The sequence below is a fragment of the Copadichromis virginalis genome, linkage group LG13 (assembly GCF_057382275.1).
Source record: "Copadichromis virginalis isolate Kocher_CV1m ecotype Utaka linkage group LG13, C_Virginalis_male_GT1.1, whole genome shotgun sequence".
NCBI classification, from domain to species: domain Eukaryota; kingdom Metazoa; phylum Chordata; class Actinopteri; order Cichliformes; family Cichlidae; genus Copadichromis; species Copadichromis virginalis.
In genome coordinates this window covers 8,398,379-8,419,815 of record NC_140630.1, presented here as the reverse complement: position 1 = coordinate 8,419,815, position 21,437 = coordinate 8,398,379, and the positions used below count along the sequence as shown (strand labels likewise).

General features: G+C 39.2%; 1 protein-coding gene across 4 annotated transcripts in view; it reads left to right on the top strand.

The window, feature by feature from the left end:
• Nucleotides 1-102: 102 nt before the first annotated feature.
• The window catches only part of wdpcp (WD repeat containing planar cell polarity effector), a 92,931-nt gene continuing 71,596 nt past the window's right edge, over nt 103-21,437 (top strand). For 2 of the 4 annotated variants that reach the window (XM_085477116.1, XM_085477113.1), the window contains exon 1: nt 299-358. The gene's annotated coding sequence lies outside the window, so the exon portion shown is untranslated. Of the gene's footprint in view, nt 167-298; nt 359-12,378; nt 12,484-21,437 lie in introns of those variants that run through there. The other 2 variants (XM_085477115.1, XM_085477114.1) reach the window with 2 other exon arrangements.

The window sequence follows — 21,437 nt, the reverse complement described above, 5'->3', positions numbered from 1 at the left end:
TATCGATATTTACTGTGCTAGCTGGTTAGCATAGCCTTGGAAGATTCGCTTACCGTTGCTTAGCGACCTTGCTAGTAGCGTGAGTGCAGTTTGTCATTAGCTTAGCAAACAGATGCACAGACAAACAGATGGTGCATTTAATTTGGCAGAGCAGTGAGATGATCAGGTGAGACTATCTTTATATATCGAGGTATAGTACAGTTCGTACAAGTCTACGTTAATGCTAGTTGCTATCTATCTGTAGTGAACAGTCAGTATGAAAGTTTTGTAGTAGCTATTAAGTTTAAGAAAACGCTGAAGTCAATCGGGTGGAGAAAGAACAGACACTGCTGCAGCCCTCGTCAATGAGATAATTGAGGTGAGTTGTTAATAACCTGCTTCTTTCGATATCCCCGTGTCCTTCATGGCGGCGGTGTTATGGACCATTCTACAATTGCAGGATATTTTCTGTTGTCTCACGTGAATTTGAAAACAATTCATGCACAAAATACTAGAACATTTATTTGTTGTGTAAAATTAAACCTGCACTGGGACAAAATGTAAACCTAGTAGTTGAAAAAGTGGTCCCAAAATATTTAAAATGCAAAACAGCCTCCCCCCCGCATGTCAACTAACAGTAAAATACTTAAAATACGTTATAAATCTTTTGTTGTTATTGTTTTTCTGTGTTTGTTGACATATTTCTCCTATAATACAGCAATAACTCAGAACAATAATTATCCTCTGCAAATTTTGTCCCACCGTATATGCACAACCCTGATACTGAAACCTATTCAGTCTGGGAAGGGAAAAGACAGAACCGTCCCGAAAGAAGACGAAATGGCACGATTGAGTTGTGTGTTAACAATATGGGTCAACTAAAAGTCAGACCTCTTTGATACATTTAGCATTTTTCCCTTGTAGTATGTTCTGACTAGACTGAGTCAATGCAACCTTGTTACCCGTGTAACCAAAATAAAATTAATTAATTTAGGTTTCCTTCCTTTTATATAACTACATTTATCCTTGACTGTCACAGTGCATTAGGTTCCAGAGCTCACATCTGTCAATTACCTGTTTTGCGCCACTATGTTAAATACATATAAAGCGAAGCATAACAAAGTAATATTTTATTGAGAAAAACATTTCTGTTTACCTGAACATTTTTTTTCTAATCTACAAATTCAAACTCATATATCCATTCTGCATACAAGTGTTTAATCTGTTGCCTTTGTAATGAATAGTATTTTTAAGATTTCAAAATAAATGCTGAAATTCCTAATAAGGGTTGACTACTGAAAGGTTGGTTAAGATAGATTTTAAGTTGCTTAAGTTAACATAAATTAAGTCTTAATTTAATGAGTATTTAGTATGAGGGTGACTATCTTTAATCTAATGGTCAAAGATTTATTGAATAATACTTTTAAAATCAACGTTTCCAGACTGAAGTATTGGCAGCAGGGTTGTGCCAAGCATAGCATACAGTAACTAAAATATCTTATAAAAAGTGTATTTTTGATTTTGAAGTTGGACAGATACATTTTTTTTAACAATTTTTTTGTTTTTTTAAATATATAACAGAAATTTATAAAATGAAAGGTTGCATTTTTTTAAGCATAAATTGTTCTTCAGTTGTAGTTGTGCTAACACAATAATCTTAATAGTTCTTTATGTAAATTCTTTTTGTAGTTTTTTGCCTTTAAAGTAATCGTCTGGTCCTATCATAGCCAAGGTATGACAGAGTGAAGTATTTTTTAAAGGAAAGTCTTTAAATGTGTCTTTATTTGCCCATTATTGTTAAATTGTGCTTGAATATAAGTTATGATCTGTTTTAAACGAGTCCTCTCCTGTTGTGAGTCTTCTCACCTGTACTTCCTCAGGAAGGGAAGTGTTTCTTTCTGCTATCTTGTTTTAAGTTGATCGGTTGGTTGAACGTGAGCATCAATATTTTATGGCTTCATTACAGGCTCATTACATGACTTGAACAAAAAGCAAATGAGATACTGTTACACCTGAATGGTATCAGACTTACTCCAGACTAAACCGAATACCAATTACATTCACAGCCCCTGTTTTTAGACACTTTGCTAGTAAATGAGTCATATCAAAAAATGATATATATATTTAAACTGTTCAGTTCAATTCAGTTTTATTTTTTCCCTAATCGCTTTTTGACGCAATACCAGGTTGGACCTGTTTTACCTTCAGAATTGCCTTAATTGTTGATTTTCTCCATTGGCTGCACATCCATGATGTCATGCTCCCATTCCACACCAATCCAAAAGTGGTGTTTTGGCTTAGATCCAGTCCAAACACCACTGTGTTTTATGAACTACATCTCAAGATTTGATGGCTGTGGAGAACATTTGAGTTAAGTGAACTCACTGTTATGCTCAGGAAACCAGTGTATTCAGAAGTTGGGTACAATGCTCAGGTAGGATGTGGTGTTTACTCAGTGTCCAAGGGCATGTGCAAAGAAAATATTCCCATTATCCCATAACACCATTAACCCTGGAGCACCCATGGGGTCAGATCCGACCCTATGGGTTCTCCAGGGTTAAAGCACCACCAGCAGCCTGAACTGGTGATATGAGGTGGTTTGTATTTTATTTTCAGCAAGTTCTGATCACACTGTCCAAATGTTGAAACAGAAATTAAGACTCATCAAACCATGCAGTGTTTTACAAACCCTATATTATCCAATTTTGTGATTCTGTAGGAATAAATCACCTTTCTACCGCATTCTGATGCATGGTCTGAACTTCAGGAGATCAGCCATTGTCTATGTCTAAACGGATTGAGTTGTTGCCGTGTGATTAGCGGATTAGATATTTTGGGCAAATGAGAAGTTGAACATGTGTATCTAATAAAGTGACTAGTGAGTGTATATTATTCTGATTGAGGTATTGATAGTTTGAGCACATTTGTTTTGGTTCGTTTTTTGATATTTGGGATTGTTTTGGTTATTTGTAGATAGGAGTAGGCGTATTTGGACGTGTAAGGGATGACAAAGTGGCTTACTGATGTCAAAAGCTTTAGGACATCACAGTTTCCCCCCCTTTTTTAAAATTGAAATTGAAGCAATTCAAGTTAAGTTATCATCTGTCTGTATAATGGCAGTGTGACCACTACACTCGCTGATGTATTATTAAACTAGTGCTGTAGTCTGTGCTGTTGTGAATTGTGAGAAAAGGTAAAGCAACAAAGGATAGACTTTCAGGTCAGGACTTTATCCTAAACCAAGACTAGAAAAACAGTAGGTTTCAAATGATTTCTCCAGACTTAAACTCCATCGAGCTGGTTTGGGAACTGGACAGAAGGTTTTGAGTAAGTAAACTACAACTGCAACAAAGCACTGGAACAAACACAGCAGGAGTTTTATCCACATTAGAGACAGACTGCAATGAGTAGACGTGTTTGGCTGATGAATGAATGGATAAATTTGTCCAGCACCAATCAATAACATCTCAGATACGTGGACATATTCTTTATCCATACTTCTGTGGCAAAATTGTTTTTATCATCTTATAGGAATTGGAAGTGAAAAGCGATCTTATACTCCTCATACCAATTTACTGTCTTAAAGATACATTTTTGTAATTATTATTCCATTGCAATAATGTTTGATTGCACACAGCTGCAGACTAAAGTTTGCAAAGCTGAAATCTTGCTTGACAGCGGTCTAGCGACTGATGGACAAGGGTCAAAATAATTAATCAAATTACATTCACATATTTTCCTCAGTCCAAAAGTGTCTGTAAAGCCTAAGGCACAAGATTAACCCAAACCACCACCAATTCTCTATCCAAAGCCTAAATCTGCCCCATCTGCTAGTGACAGAGGCCTACACCAATGCTTCTCTTCTCAAAAGGCTCTGAATTTGATAGCCTGATTCATAGCTGTTTGAAGCAGCTGCTGCAACCTGGCAGTGCTCCTCTGAGGTGCAGGAAGATTTTTACCCCTCTGCGTGAAAGGTACTTGTGTCTTTGAATGATATCGGAAAGGGACAAACAGGTTTTCACAGCTTTGTGTAGGGCTGCTGTTTAAACACAATGTCTGCATAGTATTATGTTAGTTTTTTAAGAAGTGAGATATTGTATGGTCTACTTATTTACATATAGTTTTTTTTTTCTTCACTTGCCTCCCATTTTATAACATGAAGGAGTGAGATTTCTGGGGGGGATATATATGCCACTGTACCTGAGATGGAGCCAGGATGCACTGTGCTTTAAGTTAAACCACGAACCCAAAGATGGCAACTTTTCATGGCAACCATATTCCTGTTTGTTAACTGTATAAGCTTTATAAATAAAAGCAAAGCTAATAATGCAAATTTGTTGTGAATTAATAAGTTAATACAAGTATTTTACCTCTCAGTGGATTGATTGATGGATTTCCCCCTCTTACAGATGCCCATTAGAACTCAGAAACGGTTCATTTGATGTATGAAAAACATTAAATCTTGATGGATTCAGGTTGGACTCATTAAAAAGACACAAATATCATTTTCACAAAGTGAAAGTTTTTTGACTGAATATGGTTCATAGTTATAATTAAAAGCATAGTTAAAAGTTTTCGTCAAAATGTGGTATTTGCAGCTGACTTTTAAATCAAAACTCTGAGCATAACCTGCTTCAGTCTAGTCTGTGTCCAGCATAAGTTACCGTATCACTTCTGACCCAATGAAAACTTTGATTTTAAGCCCAATATACCCCGTTAAGCCATTAATATCATGCGTTCCACTCCATACCTCTGTGCGATCAGGTGATTTTAATATTGTTTAATATTAGAGATAATTAATTTTTATGTGAATTAGGTCAAAATCACACTGTTACTGAAATTTGTCAGCATTGCCTTGTTGTATTTCTTTTACCTGCTTGATTTAGAAGTAACTCCATATTTTGCTAACTCAGTGATAATGTTGTTTACAGGATATTCACCTGCCTTTCAGCTAACCTACAGCCTCAAACTTGTTGACCCACTGAAATCATCCAAAATCCCCCAAAGGTTTATAATGACATGCCACGTGACCGTGATGACTGCGCATATTCAGAGGAGTTTGTTGTTGCTGTCACTCCCGTGTTTATTACCATGGCAGTCTCCACAGTCAGGTTGACATGAGGGGATTAGCATACTTTTCTTTGTTAAAAGGAAATCGGAATGAAACCAAGAAAAGCAGCAGCACACATGATAATATCTGGTGCCAGTTTATTTGCAGAGCAGCCTGATGTTCTGTGTTTGTGTGTGTGCGTGTGCGCCAGGTGAAACCGGAGCACCGAAAGAAAAATAGAGGTGTGAAAGTTTCCCCATGCACAAATCTTAAACCACAAAAACACACTCACACATGTGCAGTGTGATCACTCTCAGTGATGTCTAGATTTTATGAACATATATGTCCACACATACAAAGTACATTTCAAAATCTGGATAAGTGCTTGTCAGCATTTCCTTTGTCCACTCGATCACCTCCTCTTTTTTTGTTCCCTCACCTGTTCACCTCCCTCATCTCCACCCGCTCTGTCCTCTTCTACTTTATCTCCCCTTATTCTGCTCCTCCACTTGTCCCCGCATAGTACACCTGAGTGACCCTGTTACATGGGAGGCTGATAGCCAGCACACCCACCGGCCTCTATATCACCCTCTTATCTGCGCTGCTAGACCAAATAGCCCTCACAGTGAACCGCCAGACACCATGAGATAGTGGGCTGCATTCACACGAGTGCACATGCACACATACGCAGCAGATAACTACATCACTGTCACTGTTATCTCTCATCATATTCAATTTCTGTATCCTCGTGCCATCACCTTGCTTACTTGTTGGCATATCTGTCTCCGCAGTGTCATGTCTCTGTCTTAGATTAATTGATGAAGCTTTAGATCAGATGCAGCAGATGATGTTTGTTCCATTATTTATCTACACACTGTAATGCATGCAGGTGCTGTGTTGTTTGAACTTGTGTGGCCCCATCCTGTTGGGATATTATTTGCAGTAACCATAATAATTCACTAGATGTCAGTATATGGCTACAGTTTACCTGTAAGTCATAGATGACTCTTCACGCAGCACTTGGAAAAAACTGCTGATGGATTTGTATTGAAGACTATCCAAAAGCACTTGTTGCTGCAGCAGGCTGGCAGCAGAATGGGAACAGCTGTCAGTTTTACTGGAATTTGACATGAAAAGGGATTCAGACCTTTTTTAATCTAGACCCACGCCGTAACACGGCACTGCTCAGTTGTCTTAAACATGAAAACCATTTTTGCAACAGTGCATTGTCTAAACCTATTCCAAAAAATATACAAGGAAAGTTTAGGAAAGTTAGCAGTCACGTGTGCTTTAAGCAAGAAGGTGTGGATTAAAAAAAAAAATCGTGGGGTCAGTTTGCACAACATACACATACCAATTATACACAATTATATACACAAATTATACAAGACACATTCAATGCATCATTTAAACCCATATGATGAAATACAATTTAAAATGTGAAGTAAAACAAGTAAGGACAATTAAGAAAAAAAGTGAAAATGGCAATTATTTAATGATATACTGGGGTTGTTAGCACTGTATAAGAAGAGCATACGTTTGTGAAAAGGGGTACATGGAAATGGTGTTAGTGAGGTAGATTACCTAATGTAGAATGTATTACCTAATGTCTAAGCAAGGATTGTGGGACATAAAATATTAAAAGTCTGGTAACATTGCACATAAAGGCAAACAGAGAGAGACAAATGGTTAAAAAGAAGCTGGGTAAAGGTCATGTGTGAATGCTCGAATTCTACACCCAGATTTGTTCTCAACTTTTTTTTTTTAAATTGTGTAGTTTTTACTAAAAGTTCAACCTAACATTCCACATACGATTTATGCTTTAGCTTTAAAAGTAAAAAAAACAACAACACTCTTTTGTTTTGTGATAAATAAAATAGAGTGGATCAGATCTTCTGAATCACTGATAATTAACGTTCTTCCCCTGACCCCACTGATTTTAATCTTTTATTTACAATAAAAAAATTATCCTAATTGAATTTTAATTAAATGGTCGTAAATATAATAGTACCAGCAAATTTTTTAATTCCCCTACACAAAAATCATTTATGTTAACTTCATATTTCCCTCCCATTATCTGCACCTGAACTGCTGTAGGTCCGGGCCTATATATTTTCAAATAAAAGCTAAATCGGTGCGTAAAAACATTTGATTTATGTGAAATTAATACAAAACAAATATTTAGAAACCCCCCTCCCAACTTTAAAGATTTGGTGCACTTGCAAAACTAATATGAGATGTAGAGGAAATGTCACCATACTAAACTACATGTTTGGTATAAGTAAACATGTATGTTCAGGTTTGGGTTACTTTATTTGTTCCCTTTAGATTTGGTCTGCAGTCATCCATCCTCACATATGCGCTCCCAAAAACAAAAATGATCATAATTTTGGGCTTCATCTAACCCACAAAGTAACATCTATAATTTTCTAATTTGTGTGTTTGAGGTGTTGTTCTGAGGTTCTTAAATCTTGCCCTGACAAATGTCAGTTCTTGCATAATTTAGACTAAAACTTAAAAAAAACCCTGAGCTATAGCTAAACATTTTCTAACTAAACTGAAATGGGCAAAACAGCTTTAAGTGGAAACTTACAGAAAGGTCTGACTTGAAAACAAAACTAATCAAAAATACAAGACTGTCATAACTTTGCTTACCTATGTACTGATATTTCTTGAGCTGGTTGCTTTCACTGTCTGTGATTGAAACCTGAGAAGCACTCTGATTATGTTGGCATGCTGTGAAAATGATGATGGTGATGATGATGATGATGATGATGATATAAAAAAACAACAACTAAGCCCTCAATCAATAAGAACACAGACCTCTGCAAACACACTAACGTAACTTTTTGGCACTGATGCAGAACTATTCAATTAAATCTCATAATGTACACACACCGAGCCATCCTCAGAGGTGTGTTTCTTCCTGTGAGCAAGCCTCACTCACACTCTGCCAATCTCCCTTCCTCTTTCTCCCAGAGGTGTTTGCATAAGGAAATGGTCCGTGAAATGGGTTTGATGGAATCAAACTCTATATTAAGACAAATACATATTTCACAGCAATTGATGGACTGATTGATGGGGCTCTGTCTTCATTTCCTCAGAGAAGATCTTTATCAGAAACAGTAATATGAAGGATCATGGCTCGGCTTGTTTCGGAGGGGAGAGTTGTTCACTTGTCGTGTTATGACTTTGAATGATTCTTGCTAGAAGTGTCTGTAGGTGTATTTATGTGCTTCCAGAGCACCTTTTCTCTTTACCATGCCCACAAGGGGGCACTAAACTGCCACATGTTGTGCATTGGGTCCTCACTGAAAACTTATTCCCTGTTCTCTCTGCTGTTGACGGCAACCAACGCATGGAAAACTCACTGAAGGATGACCAGAAATGCTGCAGCAACAATATCCTGGACCCACAGCCAGTTGACGTGGTGGCAAGCTCGCACAGGAGAGGACAGAGTGGAATGTGGTTCACATTTGTTTTTATCAATGCAACTGTTGTTTTAGCATAACAAGTCTGGCTCACAAACCCCCCTCTGACCCACCCCAGCAAGCCCACTCGCACCACCTTTCATTAACTTCAAAATCCAAATCCATCCAACTGGACCAGCGATGGCAACTTGCTGCCGATGCTGGCGGTCACACCCCTCTGCACAGCCATAATGGGCCGTGGCACAATTGGGGGCCACGTAACCGACAGCATTCCAGGTCCTTCCAAGAGGCCAGTTGCCTGCAGGTTACCAGCAACACCGCCTGTCCCTGTTTGTCTGCTCTTTCTAAAAGGAAAGAATGTTTTCCCCTACAACATGGCTGTGTGGGGATTAAGGCCCATTCTGAGTGGCCCCGGGTCGTGCAGCAGATGTTAGCCAGGATAGCACTCGTTGCCGTGCCGACAGTGAGCCGGCGGGATCGTCCCACCCAGACGACGTTAAGCCTATGGGCATGCATGGGAGAGAAGGGGGTGAAGGGAAGGTTCTGTCACACATTATAGAGAATGGCGTTGGGAAACTTGTTTCCACAGTCACATGATTCATCTGCACTGTTTCACATACAGTGTAGAAAAATATTGGCACTCCTCAAAGAGCTTTTGATCTTCCCCTCAAGGAAAATCACAAGTAAAGTGAAAAAAATATTGTTTATTCTGTTAAATAATTATTTTAAATAGGATTGTATTTACTCAGTCTGGTTTTAAGTTGATTGGACAGCTAATGACTAATTTCACTTTCCACCAATCACAGTTGTGACTTCACCTGTAAAGCAAACTGGCTGAAGCAAATCTATTAGGTTTTTATATGCCACAGGAAGTCCATGACATTGGATGACTTCAAATGATGAAAGGTAAAATTACTGGTAGTGACACAAAGTGGAGGCGAAGTAGTAGTAGTAGTAGTAGTAGTAGTAGTATAGTATAATTATTTTACCAATCATGGGTACGTATATAGCCTTTCTTTAGCCTGGCACACATAAAGCTGAAAAGTTGTGGATGGCAAGGTTTGTGTTTTGGATGCTTTTGAGTGACATGGAACATCTAGACCATAAGTGTCAAACTCTGGCCCAGCCTAATTATATTTGGCCTGCAAAGCCATACCAAATTACTATTAGAACTGGCCTACTGGTATTATACAGCTAATATATATATTGTTTAGTATTAAGCTTTGCTTGTTCCATATTCAGTTTTTCAGCAACACTTGTTTGAGTCCATAAGAAAAGATTCATTCTTATATCTGGAGGAAGATTTTTTTTTCAATAAATATTAATGTTAGCCCGCGACTTTGTTCCAGTTTTGCATTTTGGCCCACTGTGTATTTGAGTTTGACACCCCTGATCTAGACAATAATTTAGCTGCTTAGTGAGTGGGTATTATATTATAGGTGTCTACCAGGAGCATGATGGCAAATACTTAAATTGTACTTATGCAAATAATAATGGCCCTGTAGTTAAAAGTCCAACTTGTTAAAGACTGTTAAAGGAGTTGAGACTTAAGGCTTTTTCTAGTGTTCTTTTTAACTTACCCACATAATGATGAGCAATTACTAAATGTACAGATGGCATTATAGGTAATGGAAACATGAAGTTTTTGGGGGGGGGGGGTTTAAAACAGGATGAAAAAATGGTTGACAGTCAGCTGTAGCTATTCAACTAATTGTGGTAAACTTTGAATTGTAGGTGTGTCAAAGTTTGTATAGCTGTTTGATGTGAAAGATGAGCTGTTTTCTTGAAGTCAGACAGGGCTAACTGCAGGGTGAATGTGTTTAACACGGGGCCCTGTTCAGCCCCTGTGCTACTCTTAACTGTCGAGCTCAATGGAAACAGGATACAGGGCCTGACAAGACATGACTTGACCCAACGATCCTGCATGTACAACAGAAATGAGTGCTGTAAAATTTCCCTTTAAATAAAAGCTCCCAGGCCTCAGGTAGAGGACCTGAGCTTGAAGTATAACTGAACCTGTAAGACTCCATGTGTGTGTCAAAGGGAAGTAAAGATAGGTCATGAGTCTAAAAGAACACAACACTGAAATGTGTGTGCGTGCGCACGCGTGTGTGTGCATGTGTGTCATGGGGTGCAGGCCATGCCATTCAGTCCCATAATGACTGTACTCTTGGAGGAGTGTTGGGCAGGACAGTGCTGTTTTTACGCATGGCTGGATGCTTGGGCTCTCAGACAGATGGAGAATAGCCAAGTGTGTGTGTGTGTGTGTGTGTGTGTGTGTGTGTGTGTGTGTGTGTGTGTGTGTGTGTGTGTGTGTGTGTGTGTGTGTGTGTGTGTGTGTGTGTGTGCATACTTGTGTGTGCACTGTTGTCTTATTTTGTACTCTGATTTTAAACCTCCTCACCAGTTTCACTGACCTCTTTATTGCAGGCAGCAAATTATCAGACTCTGTAATGATGGAAAGCTGAAAATGCGTCAGAAAACCGTAGAGATACAAAGGCCAAACTTTACCTGGGGTTTTTGTTTATTATACAAACCCTTTGTAACCAAGGTAATGGCTTTTATGCGTATGCATAAATGCATGCAGTTTTTGGAGATTTTAACATTTCGTCTAGCAGATAATGGTGAACAGGTATAGAAAGAAATTAAGAAACTGGTTTCCACTTAGGGCTGCTCGATTATGGTCTAAATAATCCTTACTGATTAGATTCATTAGATTGAATAGATTCATATCAAAAACATTATATTGCTTGACAGGGGATGGGCACTTTCACCAGAGATGCTTGCCTGGAAAAGAACCAAAGATAGCACCCCACCCCTAACTGCTTGGAAGTGACTGCAGATAGCTGGCAGACCTTTAGCGTTACCTGCTGCAGTTTTCACTTTGTCTCATTTCTGTTTATTGTTCTTGACTTTTTGACAGCTATACTCTGCTTTGGCTTTGCATGTTTCTTATGTTTGCACAGTAGCAACTAATGTTGAAGTTCCACAACACCTGGTAGTTTGTAGTATTCTTCTATTATTTTTGTTTTTCTGTTGACGCCAGAGCATTAGATTCTATTGGGCACCTTTAAAGTCAAGGCAAACTGTACTATATATAGTCTAAGAAAAAAGCTAGGTAGCATGGTCATTTAAAAAGTAACCTAGTTACTCTTTATATATTCAGAAATATTTGGTTAAAAAGTTATTCTTTTTTCATTTGTAGTTTTTATGAAATTGTTAAGTTTGATTAACCACTCAAGTGATATTCCTGTTACCTAAACAACAGCAAGAAATCCACTGATGAGGACCTATACTTTTCCTACTGCTGTTTCATATTTATATTAGTACTGTGTTGATTTGTTGGCCTTCGTGACTTCGGTCATACCATTATGCCAAGATTTTATAGTTAAACTTCACAGGCAATTTGTTTTCCTTTACCAAATACTTGGTAAATATGATTTTAACACCATCTTTGACTAAATTCCTTCAGAATCTATGAATTGGACAAGCTGAATAAAGTTTGATTATTACAGCTGCTGTCATAGAATTGGTTTTAATCTGTAGATTATGTTCATTGCAGTCTCCACATAGACCCTGCAGTGATGCTCATGACAGACAACTGCCAGCTAAAGAGAAGAAGAGTTGGGAGTCGATGCGAGAAAGGATTTTATTTCCTCTTCTAAGTTGACGGCAGCGGTGGGAGAACAGAGATAGGACACCAGTGTCCATCTCTGAGGTCACAGCAAAGAGAACAAACCTCTTGCTCTGAGTGTCATCGACGTCCGACCGCTCTGCGCCATGTCAACCTGTCAGAAAGACAGATGGACAGAGGGAGGCACTGCTTGCTGAGAGGTGTCCAAGGTGTCATGGCCTCGTCTGGGAGGTGACAGACAGCGTGTGTGTGAGTGTGTGACGGCGAAATAAGACCGCTGAGAAGTCTAGGGGACGTTCATTGTGACCTTTCATTTTGCCTCGGTCTATCTCTCTCAGTGCTTCTGACAACAACCTTAAAAGGCCCTGGTCTTCCTGAGACCTTGACAGGTGTGTATGTGTGTACCTGAGTGCGCATATGTGGTTAAGTACACAACAGGGAAGTTTCAGCTAAGGTCAATGTTTTCTGGATGTGCGCACAGACTCAAAAACAAAGCTAACGCCTTTCTTGGTCTTGAAACTTTGCAAAGGTGCATTATACATCGACCATTCAAATCAAAAACTAGTTTCTCTGTATTGAAATTGGTTTGTGCTTACTGGTATTAAGGTGCTTACACCTGCGTGTGAGAAGAAAAAGTAGTTAAGTGGCCAATCACTTTTAATTAGTGGATGTACACTTGTTAACGCAAATATCTAGTCAGCCAATTAGATGACGACAAGTCTGTGCATTTAGGCACATGGACGCGGTCTTTTAAAGTTTAAAGTGAGCATGAGAATGAAGAAGAAGGGTACCCAACTTTTTTTGTTTGTTTTTTAACATGATAATAAGTTAACTAGTCCCCAAAAGCCTCCACAGCCACCCAATCTCTGTAACAACAGAGCACCTTTGGGTAGACAGGGAGGACTGACATCATAGATGTGCAGCCAACAGATCTGCAGCAGCTGGTGATATTATCATGTCAATATGGAGCAAAATAATTTCTACAGTAGTGTAGTTGTGGCAATCACTATGAAGTGCACATTGTACTGGTTACCAGCATTGCTGTCGGCTTTATGTTAATACTTAAGAACTTAATATTTAAGCAAGAATGATCTTCTGTGTCCTGATTATGAGAGGGATTTGCATCTATGTGCAGGAGTGTACTTTTTATTATTAACTGATAATTTTGGGCAGGTAATTTGCTTCATAAATGAATGAAAAAGTAAGACACTTTTTCATGTTTGAGCTGCATGTTTTGTGTCTTTATGAATGTGTCTGTGCACATTTAGTGTATGTGTGTGTGTGTTTGTGTGTTTGCTGTTTATGGTCAGAAGGTGAGGGGCAAACAACGGGGCACCAGACAGCTTTAAAAGAAGAAAATCCAACAACATAAACAAAACCACGGTCAGTGTGACATGCGTCACCTTCTCTGTGACAGGGGACAGACACCAGAGAGGCTCCTAGTCCCCGAGAATCTCTTTGAAGCCGAGCAATTGTGCCGGTGGTTTGGAAGTATTGCCTTTCCTGGCCTTAGGTGTTGCTTTAGGGCAGAACACTCAGCTTTTAGTGAAACACTTGCCTGGATTAGAACTATTAGCTGAACAGGAATGAAAGACCACCACCATCAAGTTTTTTTTAATCCTGGCTAAATGTAGAAATTTTTGCTTGTTCAAACATTTTATTGGCTTCAAGGTGGAAGTCTCACTCTCTTTTGCTGGGAGACCACATTTTCTGCCCAATCAGTTGCACATTTTCCACCAAACATCTCTTTCTCTCTGTCTCTCATCACCACTCTTAGTCATTACTGGTACTTGTTTGTGTTTCTGCTCCAGGCGTTGGGTAAATACCTCTGCTGGAAAAAAGGTTTTCCCCTCATTCCCACCTTCCTCCCTCCATTACCTCCTCTAATGATGTTTACGCGTGTGCTTAGAAGAGCCTCCACACATCTTTCTGTCTCCCCGTTCTTGTCCTTTCCCTCCTTTTCTTGTACTTACACACAAAAGCACACAGAGAGTCCAAAAGATTGTGTAAGGAGAAAGATTTTGTCTGTATTTTATTTTTGTTTATATTATTTAACAGTCTCTCAATCTTTTGCAAATCATAACAAAAAAGAAAAGGGAGGATGAAATATAAATCAAAAAACAAATATTTTCAAATGCCTATAAAAATAGATGTGCACATGAGGAAACAGCTGATAAAGAGAAGAAAAAAAAACATGTCCTCTTTGGCTTCGAAATTAGAAATGCATACCTTGTGAAATAATTGCTTAGTGGCCACTTATGTAAAAGTCGTTGTAACATGTCTTAAAAAAAATTTATTAAAGAAATTTATAGTTGGCAGATTAGGGCCTCCACAAACAGAAATGTAAATCTTGAGTTGTAGATCTCATAAGACTCCTAAGTGGCTGATATTCATGTCCCATGCAAAGATGCCTTTTTCGCTCCACCTTAACTTGTCATATCACAAGATGTGGCATTTTCCTTTGCTATCTTTTATGTTGTTAAAATAGAAGTGAAGATCATGGGACCACTAACCCTCATAACTTCCTAAAAACAGTTTTCATCACTCAGATTTTTCTCCTGTGGTTGTATTTTATCTGGCTATTCTCAAGTGTTGATACGGAGAGGTTCAAAGCCCTTGAAGGTAAAATTCTTTAATGCCAAAGATGACAGTTGGATGATGCGAGTCATTTCCCCCAAAAAGCCTGTTATGAAAGCAAAAAGGTTTCATAACAGCCCAGCCAAGAAATATCATACTCCATACTGCTCGTTATTTAAGGCTCTGTTTGCACATGGTAAGCCTCATTTATAGTTCCTAACACAGAGTTAACAGTGTTTTTTTTTCCCTTTTTTCCACTGACTAATATACTTAATTTTTTTTATTCTGTTTTTGTATATTTGTGTGCGTCTCCACTTTGTTTCCCTCTGAACTTTTCAACTCCTCACCTCACCTCCTCACGCCCTCCAAACCTGAACTAGTGCTTCAAGCGATCACCTGGTTTCTTCTGCGCACAACAGTAGACATGTGCTTCTAGACACAAACCCTCTTGACAGTGTCGTTGCCCAGAGGTCATGTAATGATTCGTTTTCCAAAAAATGGACAGATATTCGGATTCATGCAGAGCTACTGTACCTGCCGCCTGTTTTGAATAGTATTACCTTTGCATCATTTTGTTCCAGCTGTCCATCACTTCTATTCTTCTTCTGCTGACAGTTCAATGGGCTCCTGTGGGACTCTGTATAAAAGGTTTCCAGCCTGCTGCCTGGCGCCACTTTGCCCACTCTCTGCTCTTCTCTGTCAAACCGTCTTTCTTGTAATGGGACAGCTGAGAACATACACTGTACTTGTGGTTGTTGGTGCATGGTTAAGTACATACATTCGCCACAAGGCTTCACACCCTTCACTTTGTCCCCTCTTTATCTCCCCTCAGTGGGTGGAGTTCTGTAATGCCTTAGGTCTTTAATGAAACCTCAGAACTAGAGTGTTTGAAAGACTGGTAGGACAGATATGCTGACAAGAATATGACTAGAGCCCTGGGGCCCAACAGTAACAACTAAAGGCTATAATATTTATTACGCCACCATATAAGTTATAAAAGATGGATGTAGCCACCATGGAGGTATCAGTTGGTTAGTAAAGTGTTTTATGACTATTCAGAGGTGGGGCTCTGAGGCTTTTAAGGTAGCAGTGATTAAACCTTAACTATGGAACTTGGCTCCATTATTAAGTGTTTTACTTAACTGAACTGAAATAAAAAAGGTAGTTAAGAAATTGGTCTACAATTAGCTATGAAACCAGGTCTAAGTTCAGATTTGGGAGACAGACACTGTCTCTACTTTTAAGATTAGGCTTAAAGCTTTCCTTTCTGATAAAGCTTATAGTTAGGGCAGGATCAGGTGACTGAACCCTCTCTGGATTATGCTCGGATAGGTTTAGCTGCTGTGTGGCTTCCCATGATGTACTGAGCATTTCTTCTTCAGTCACCTTTTTCACTCACTATCTGTTTACATACCATTCTGCTTTTAATTATTACTTATTATTAAACTCTATTTCTTCCATAGTCAGTTTTTGTCCTTTCTCTCTCTGCTCTCCTCTCTTTCCTCTCACCCATAACTAGTCAGCCTACTGTCACCTCGTGCATACTCATAGGAGAATATGCGCCAACCATAATATATATCCCTTTCCATGCATACGCATGTTCTGGAGTGCTGTGTGAGTTCACGTATCAGAAATTTGAGAGATTGGAGTGTACACAACGTAGGACTGATCTGAGTGCCTGAGTGTGTCCGCTGAATACATGAGTGCGGGTGTCGATGCAGTCAGTGACTGAGACTTGACAGAAACTCTGACCTTAGGTTTGAAAATACTGTATTTACACACTGCCCCACTACCCCAACTATCTTTCTCTGGGTGTGTACCTTTTGCTCTGTCTTTGTATGTTCTTCATGTTTGCCAAGTTTCTCTCCAAGAGCCTAAACAAAACAAGCCAGCAGCTGAGGGTGTATGTAGGAGATAAAACTTGTGGGGGAAAAAAAGTCATAAAATTTGAAACAGTGTCCTTTGAGAGCGACAAGACAAAGAATGAGGTGAGTCGAAATTGCCAGGAAGAGAGTGAACGCTTGCAGACAGGGTCAGAAAGCTTAATGCATTTCTAATAGGAGGTACCTCGGAAAAACTAGACTAGAAAGTGTGGGGGGGAAAAGATAAAAGACAAGGGACAAGTAGGTAGAGGGATGATAAGTGAAGGTACATGAGGAAAACAGGAGGGGGAAAGTGACAGACAAATTCGCACAGAGCCAGGTAGGTGAGAAGGGAACTGCGGTATGTGTGTGATGTTTAGTGAAGGTTTGTGTGTGTGTGTGTGTGTTGTAGGGCAGCGGAATGAGGCAAGGCTGTGATGGCCTTGTGTCAGTCACCCCATGGCAGCTCTTTAACCCCGTAATTTATCACATCAGTCTTCTTGCAATGATGGGGCCAGTGCACCGGGTGACAGAAATGCCTCTGGCATTTTCATCTGTCAGTTAGAAAGAAGCTTGGGGGAGAAGAAAACAAGAGTACACACCTGTAGGAGAGGATTCTTGAGATGTTATGTCACAAAACGAAGGCAGGCTTACCGACTGAGTCTCATTCTGATTGCAGTGGCTTGAGATCTGGACCACAACCTTAATAGACCCTCGATTTATTGCAAAGTTTTAACATCTCTTGTGAATATAGACAGTCTAGAAATGACAGTCTAGAAATAGACATGGCTACTGAATTCCTGTTATGAGACCTTGAGCATTTTGTGTAACATTTTTGTGTTGTGAAACCAGATTTAATAAGCAAGCAGTGGCTCAAACTGTGAATCTGGACGCTCATACATTGGTTAATCCTTCTTCCTGGCTCTTAACACTTACCATAATTTACAAAATGAGCTTCACGTTTTATTTAAAATCACACTAGCAATTAAACCCATAAGGTTGTCAGGAAACTTTACTAAGGGAGCAAGGGAGGTGAGGGTTGTTGCCATGAACTTCTCTACAACAGAACTTCATGCCATTTTGGTGCAACCACCAAAGGTTCACCTCCGCTGACCATTAAAAAGAATGCAGCTTTAAAGCAACGCAGGTTAGTGAGGTTAATTATTGTAATTGTAAACAAGAAGTTAAGAAAATTGCCCCACAAAAAAATTGAGATCTTTCCACATGCATGGAGGTCAATATGTGTTTTTTGTTTGTTGGATCCTTTGTTGGATGTTTGGTGTCATCCAAAGAAATGTGTTTTCCTCCAAAAGAATACCAGGATTACAATAAAAAAATGTTAATGTTTTATTTAAGAAGAGTTTCATTTCCTCAGGCGTAGGATACAGTTTTGTTAATCAAATAACAACAACAGTCTATAAGTAAGGTCACACACACACTCATTGATTTAACTATAAGGTACATTTTGATCCAGAAAACCTATAACATCTTCTAAAGTGCTCAAAACCACCTTTTAGGTCACTGCTACTAGTGTTCCAGGACTTAATTTTGCCATTACATACAAACAGACTCACAAGGTTAAAACACTCTCAGCCATGCCGATGTGTCTGTCACAGACACATGCACACATATCGAAGTACACACTTACAAAGACACTTTCGGTCTCTCTGTCTCTCACACACACATAACTGTTCATACACTCAGTAACCAACCACCCAGAGGGGACAGTGAAAGGAGAGTAGAGAAGAGATGCAGAGAGCAGGCAAGGTCGTAGTTCCTGTGGACTGTCTTTGAAAGGGGAGTCGTATGTTTTCCCTCCCCACCCTTTGATGTTAAAGCAGTCTCTTTACTAGTGTAAAGATGGGGTACAATAACCTAGACCCCCTCCAACCCCTCACCTAGCGCCTCTGTACACCCCCACAAAGCTCTGCAGGGGGACAGGTAACCCACAGCAACCCCAGCCAGAAACCAGAATGTGTGTGGCAGCTGTCCAGGACCTGGGCAGTACTGTGCGAGTGTGTGTGCGTGCACTTGTTTGTCTATGTACTATATGTATGCAAATGTTGAAGTCTTTAGGTGCACCAGTCACTGTAACAAACAAACAAGGAAACTTCATGCAGAGTAATGCATTGATTTAGCATTTGATATTTAAAAAGCACAAATGGTTCTGTTTAATAATTTTTCAATATTTTGTCATCAAATTATGCCATCATGAAACAAAACTTCAAATGATTTTCTAACATAGATGAATTAAGCAAAGCACTACACTTTAAATAACCAAATTAAAATATGATGCGCATAGTAAACATTTATACGGAACTCAGTCATTGACTTGTTTTAATGACCAGAACTTTAATAATAAACAAAAGCGAATAGACTTTTTTTTTTTTTAATCATTTTGCTTTTTTCTTTTTTTTATCAAGCTCTTCTCTCAAACCTTTATTTGATTTATTTGATTTAATGTCAAACAGTATTTTCATAGACCAGCCTTTAAGGTGTCGTGGATAAATGCAACAAAATAAAATGTTACAACCAAGACAAAAACTGGTGTTTTATAAATATAATAATAAACACGAATTCGTTTGTGTAACTTTATTAGCAGCGTCTTCCTGAAATGCGCCAACAACATTGAGAGTAACATCCTCCTCTCTGCCCCTTAATGCACTCTGGTCGCTATGGTAATGCGTAAATATTTCTTTCAAAATAAGACGCACAACTACAACATGGGAAAAGACCCAGGGAAACCAAGTTAACGATAAAAACCCTGAAAACCATAAATTTCACACCGGAGCTTAAACTCTCACGGCCCGGTACCAAACGACTCAGGGAACGGTACCGGTCCATGGCCCGGGGGTTGGGGACCGCTGTACTATACTGCTTTGGGTGACATCCTATTCTTAATAGGATGTCCACTCAGCCTTTGGAGCTATTACAGCTTCAAACATTCTGGGAAGGCTTTCCAGAAGGTTTTGAAATGTGTTTATGGGAATTTTTGATCATTCTTTCAGAACCACATCTGTGAAGTCAGACACTGATGTTGGATGAGAAGACACAAAGTTGTCCAAAATGTCTTGGTATGCTGAAACCTTAAGATTTTATTTCACTGGATCTAAGGGACTGAGCCTAACTTGTAAAAAAAAAAAACCCAAAATCACACAGTGGTTCTTGAGCTAGTCTGAACATCACATGAAGTTTGGAGGTCTGTAGTGATTGACTCTGCAGAAAGTTGGAGACCCCTGCGCACTATGTGTCTCACCATCCTCTGACCCACTCTCTGATTTTACGAGGCCTGCCACGTCATGGCTGAGTTGCTGTCGTTCCTAATCACTTCTACTTCTACTTCAGTTGACTTTGGATTATTTAGTAGTGAGAAAGATTCATGACTGTACTTGTTGCACAGGTGGGATCCTGTCACCACACTGGAATTCACTGAACTCCTAAGAACGACTCATTCTTTCACAAATGTTTGTAGAAGCAGTCTGCATGCCTATGTGCTTGATTTTATACACCTGTGCCCAAAGAAGTGATTTGAGCACTTGAACTTAGTATTTGAATGGGTGATTGAATACTTTTGGCAATGCAGTATATGTCTCCTCATATACCTAGTGTGAACGATCTCACCCTCAGTTGCTTTATCCTGCCCAACTGCTCAGATACATATGTGACCACAGGGCTAATTTTTGTCCAGTACAAACTCCCCTATTTGTGCTCTCATTTTCTGTATCCCCATCAGTCTCCTTGTTTCCTCTATTTCCAGAGACCCAGACATCTCCTCAAAACAGAACCTTTAGGCTAGCCAGACTGGCAATAACAGAATGAAAGCTGTCTGAAATTAGGTTTTCAGTCCAAAAGAGCTGACTTCCTCTTAAGAAAAAAAAAGCTGGTTAGGGGAGGATGAAAGAATCCTCTTATGTCAGTAAACTCGTTTCACCATCACCACTGTGCCATGCTAGCCCTGTGTTATCTACGTGTATTTTTGTTGGAACTTGTAGTTTTGGGAGTTGAGTGGCAAAATGGGATTTTTTTTTTCTCCCCACACCAAGAGGACCAAGAGGGCAAAGATAAGAGAGAGTCCCCTCTCAGCATTAACTACAGAAAATAAGAGAGAGGGAAAGGCGGAGAGCATTAACTGCACAGATAGAGGAGTTAATGGCTAACACAGCAATGCTGTGAAACATACAAACTATACAGAGATCCTGCACTGTCCTGTGAGGAGCATCAACATTTATCTGTGGGCTAATCTGAGTTCATCCCTGGTTGGATTTTAGTCTCATAGATTGGGGCAGTAGTACATGTAATCAAATCTCTCCTAGGCTTTTTAATAAGTGCATATTTAACTCTCCTCAATTTTATTTTATTTACTTAACATCAGTTCACAACAACAGTCACTTCAGGGTGCTTCATATCTTATGTAAAAACCCTACAATATGACATGTAAAGCAGGATTTTGTCCAGGCTCAAAATGGAATTTTTGTGAGCACAAATGTTCACACATAAGCACATTTGGTCTGCATATATTTAAAGCAATGAGTCTGTGTTACCTTACTTAACAGAGGTCCATGCATATTCCTTTTATTCTTGGCAATTTGATTAAAAATGTATTTTATGCTTGAGTAAATTAAACCCCCACTCAAACAGAGCTGGTGGAGAAATATTTTTATTGCAGTTCTGGTAATTTTCCTTTGCGGGAGAAAACCAAAGCCTCACTGTCTAGATAAATATTAGTCCTCATTTCAGCTGAGTGCATTTATATCATTTATGTTTCCATTAGTTTATTCTTTGCTTTGCTCTCAGCCTGACTATGTGCATCTCCGTTCCTTAAGTTTAGGACAGTATGCAGCGTTACAAGAAGCATAAAGAGCATGAGAGTGAACAATCAATAGGGAGTAACTAACAGGGAAAGC